General features: G+C 37.3%; 1 protein-coding gene across 1 annotated transcript in view; it reads left to right on the top strand.

The window, feature by feature from the left end:
- The window catches only part of ANK2 (ankyrin 2, neuronal), a 602309-nt gene that overhangs the window by 109012 nt on the left and 488250 nt on the right, over window positions 1–5047 (top strand). The window lies entirely within an intron of this gene.

Genomic DNA, 5047 nt, shown 5'->3' with positions numbered 1-5047 from the left:
TCGGTAGAGAAGCAGGGGCAGAAACCAGACCGGAGTGGTTTGAGGAGTAAATAAGAGATAAGGGGATGCAGTTAGCAAAAAAGATAGCTTTTTGAAAATTTTGTCAGGAAATGAAAGTGCGGAGAATCCAGCGTCTGGATAGGGAAGTTGGGTTGAGAGAATCTTAAACATGTTTACATTTTAATGGGAACAGTGCAAAAAGAGAGAGATTGGAGGTATGGGTTTCTGAAAAGGAAGGAAGTGATGGAGGAGGTGGTCTAGGAAGGGGAATTACCTATAGCCAGTGGGAAGGACAACACACACATCAACACAGCCAAGGCAATCTCTGTAGGATACGTACAGATACAGATAGGTTTGTAGATTTGGTAGGGAAAACTGAAGGGGGTGTCAAGAAAAAGTTTGTAATTTCTCTGTGAAGAAGATGTGGCCAGAGTTGTTAGTAAGTATTTGAGGAAAAGGGCAAGGATTGAAGTATTGTTTGTGGAGAATGAGAGACAGAGAGATCAATATTAGATTAGGCAAGTACTGATGACTGGGAATTTGTAGTATCATCAAACTCCTTAAATTTATAAGTGTATTAAGTACACAAATATTACTCTCTAAAAATCAGAAATCAGGGATAATCTGTTTTGAGGGAAGGTATAAGAGAGATTTGACTCTTCTTTTCTTAGGTCCTCAGTTTTGGTTTGTGTCCTAATGACAGCATTTTCATGGCAAAATGTAAGGACACTTTTTACATATGTATACATGTGCCAGCACACCTTCACGTTGTGCACATGTACCCTAGAACTTAAAGTATTAAAAAAAAAACTTTTTGACCTTGAAGAAAGGATTACTTTAGCACTCCAAAATGTATGTCTTTTTTGCCATGACTGAAGAGAGGCTGCTGTCCTTACCCAGGTGTCCTTAGGTAGGCACATTCTTTCTGCTCTGCTACGCATTCTTTGGACAGTAGAGTTAGACTGAAAGTGTTAAACAGGCCCTGAAGATGAAAGACTTCAGTTTGCTGACTTTGAATTAGAAGAAGGTTAATATGTCCATTTAACTAGAAACTCTAAATTTCTGCTTCCCATGTGACTTTTAGGAGTGTTTACTTGAGGGCATAGAGCTCTTTTAGTTCAGGTACTTAAAATTTTTTTTTTTTTAGTTGCAAAACCGTTTTGAAAAATAAAATCTGGCATTAACAAAGAGAACTATTCTGACTGCAGTGGGCATGGGGGATATGGAACCCACCCACTTATCCCTCTTCTTTCCCCTCCTCCTCATCCCACTTTCAGGAAGTTCCCCGGAGACATCCTCATTGAGTCTGGTGGCTCCATTAAACATTGTTTGAAAAGTACAATTCTAGGTGATCACAACTATATTGAATTTCAGCGAAACATGAAATTCTTAAGATAAATTAACTGTGGTTTGAGGATAACTTTTTTCTTTACAATTAAAATAGGCAGGTTAGTATCTACTTTAACCTAAAGTATAAATTCTTATCTTATATTGATAATTTTAGTGATAGTAGATACTAATTTTATCAAGGAAGCTCAACAAAAACCACTGCTAAATATATTGCAAATCTGGGATTTGAAAAGCCAAGCCCTCCTTTTAATTAATTTTGCTGATCAGGATTACCAAAGTTCGTAAATGTGGAGCCCTTCACTAAGCTCATGAGTAGAACTGTTCTTCATTATCCTCAAAGGATAGATATATGACTGTAGCAGGGAGGATTAACTGCCTTGATCTTGAACAGCCATGAAAGCATGTAGTATGAGTTGCCAGGATGTTGCTTTTCCATTAGGGTATGACTTTGCCTAGGGCTGAAAACATCCATAAAGATGGGATAGAAGTTTTCAACCACACTTTTTATGTTGGAAAGCAGAGTATTGATAAAGTAGAAAGGCCAAAATAAGAAATGGTTAAAAGAGGGTTAAACTGGAGTATGAAGAACTTGCTAACAGAGTTATAAAGACAATTAAAGAGGGCAGTTTAACTTGAGTTATTGTTAATATTTAGCAATGCAATGAGGTGGATATTGTAACTTGGTTTTATATTTGATGAAATGGAGACTCATACAGGTTAAGTAACTTGTCAAACTCATACTGCGAATCACCAGCAAATGTGGCAGAGCCAAAATTCAGATCCAGATCATTTTATTTTAAGACTAAAATAGGCTGGTGAAGTCAGACTGAACAAACAGAGAGCTAGGATGAGATGTAGTTGAGACTGGGAGAGACATAGCAAGAAAAGGGCTGGTCTTCAAAATCAAAGAGTGCTACTCAAGTCAAATACCTACAATGGCTCACTGAGAAAAAAGTGGCTTTGAGAGTCCAATGAAGGTTTATATCCTTAGAACCTGCTTCCTTTTTAGTCACTTCCTCACAGCCTTCCCTCTAAATACTATAATGATTAGAGGACTGTCTCTGCAGGACTCAGGCCTCTTAGGACTTATGCCACCAAAAGCTATTAATACCGAGGTCAGATAGGAAGATCTCTGGCTGGCTGAGGACTCCCCATGGTTTTCCTGGCTTTGGAAGTCTGGCTCATTGATTGGGATTGGGGGGCCCTTTCATTCCGAAACTCATTTCCTGCTGAAGGTGAAGCAACTCAGTCTGGCCAGTGACCCTGCCATCTTCTATTCTGTTGTATATCCCTGAACCACATGTTAAGGCCTGTACCTACTGGCACATGAAATCTTGTTCTAGTTATATAGAAGCAAATCACAAAAGGAAATGAGAATAATTAAAAGGGTTAAGTATGAAATGATATGGAGCAGATTTAAAATTTTGTCTCATGTTTTTAAAAGTTGTTTTCGGCCGGGCGCGGTAGCTCAAGCCTGTAATCCCAGCACTTTGGGAGGCCGAGACTGGCGGATCACGAGGTCAGGAGATCGAGACCATCCTGGCTAACACGGTGAAACCCCGCCTCTGCTTAAAAAAATACAAAAAACTAGCCGGGCGAGGTGGCAGGCGCCTGTAGTCCCAGCTACTCGGGAGGCTGAGGCAGGAGAATGGCCTAAACCTGGGAGGTGGAGCTTGCAGTGAGCTGAGATCAGGCCACTGCACTCCAGCCTGGGCGACAGAGCGAGACTCCATCTGAAAAAAAAAAAAAAAAAAAAAAAAGTTGTTTTCAAGGCCTAGGAGGACCTCTGGGACCACTGGAAGAAAATAGCGAAGACTAAACTTTTTAGATACTGGGGAATAGAATACCTTGCATTAACATGATTATTGATGAGTGTATATTTCTGTTTGCATATGATGCCAAAAATCTTTTGTATACTTCAGTGGTGTTAATTTCCCATCTACTTGTGTAAACTAGGTGTAATCTTTGAGCCATTTCCTGAAGTGATGGAATAGTCACCCTTTGTTCTGGTCAATAATTGTAACATAATTTGCTTAAATTTAGATAACTGAAGCTTGGTATTTTCTGGAATTCTTTTTCCTGAAGAACATATATAAATGGGAGTAATGATAGAGTTAAGTTTGTTCGTCTTAATCCGTTTATTAAGTGTTTCTAACCATCAAATCAAATGGGAGATTTCTAGTCTCTCTCTCATCTAAACTTAATAGCTATCTTATCCTTGTATTACTGTAACTGTATTTTATATGGAGTTCTTGTGACCAGAGAAAATAATTATCTTTTGTTTCCTACTGTTTTTTTGTTTTGTTGTTTTGTTTGGGTTAAAATGGTTTATAATCTACATTAAAACTCTTCTTGGTTCTTATACGAAAAAAGATGAAAATGAAAACACAATAAACCAAAGTAGCACGGGTTTTTTTGAAAGAAAAGAACTGAATTTTGGGGAAAAAGTATTCACTCTGTGACGAGTGTTTCTGTACCCTACCTGGAACCAATTCCTTATTTTGTGGTTAGTCTATGTATAGCAGAGACCGTGTAGAAGGTATTGGTATCTGATAAAAGTGAACAAAGTTCTAATGAGCTCATTCATTATTTACTTTTTTCAAAGCAAAGATTTTTTTTCTTCCTTTCCCACAATTTCTCCATTTAATTCATACACATTAATTGTAATTCTAGAAATGCTAGTAATTCTCTATTATAGTTACTATGATGGTCATAGAATTAATGAAGGGTACAACAGTAAAATTTGTGTTAATTATTATCAACCGTATTCTTTAGTGTTTAAAATTTTGCAAACAAATAAATAATAGAATAAGCATAAATTTCCACAAACTTATATGAATCACAGTGATCTCCAATGTCTGTGTTTACATGGTTAGAGGCAAAACATATAAAGAAATAGGAGCTTAGCCTAATCAGTGAACAAAATCTGAAAATACTGATCTCACAGAAAAGATCATGCCCTCCGCAGCATGAATCTGGCCCTCTTCATTTTGCTTTCCTCAGCTGGGGCTGTTCAGTGGTGCAAAGAAAACATTGTAAAATGCTTACAGTTTTTAGAAGTGCTTCTGAGTTCTTTAAATAATGGTAAGAGTTGCAAATCTTTTAGGAAGGACCTATCACAGAAAAGCTTTATTCAGTTGCACAGGGAATGGTGAACTCCAGTTACTGAGAGCTGCTCTAAAGAGAAATACTTATAAGAAAGGGGTACTGAAGTATTCATTATCATAAAACTTAAAGAGAACAAATGTGTGTTTCATTGCACATCTAAACCTAATATCTGTAAAGGGGATCTGTGGCAGCCAGCAGAGGGAGAAAGTGAAATTCTGCAGACAGATAAAAGGGAACTTTCAACACCCAGCTTATGTTTTTGGCAGAGATTCAATGCACTGGGAATTCTCCAGCAAAATGGGTTGCACTTGGCAGATCTGCAAATATGCATATTTCTGCTCAGTACAATCAGGCAAACATAGAGATTTCCAGAGGAACTAATTATCTTTTGTCTTTTTTACCTTGGAAAGAGGATAATATTTGGAAGACAACTATTAAGAGATTTTAGAGGCAATGTTTAAAAAAATGTTGAAAGAGGATTCTATATTTAGCCTTCTTTTAAAAAGTTTTTAATACCCATTTGTAGTCCCAAAATAATTTATCATAATTGGCAGAAGCTCAAGTCATTTGGTTTATAATTTGAAGACTT

Source organism: Mandrillus leucophaeus, unplaced genomic scaffold (assembly GCF_000951045.1).
Source record: "Mandrillus leucophaeus isolate KB7577 unplaced genomic scaffold, Mleu.le_1.0 Scaffold535, whole genome shotgun sequence".
NCBI lineage: Eukaryota > Metazoa > Chordata > Mammalia > Primates > Cercopithecidae > Mandrillus > Mandrillus leucophaeus.
This window is presented reverse-complemented; position numbering and strand designations above follow the sequence as displayed.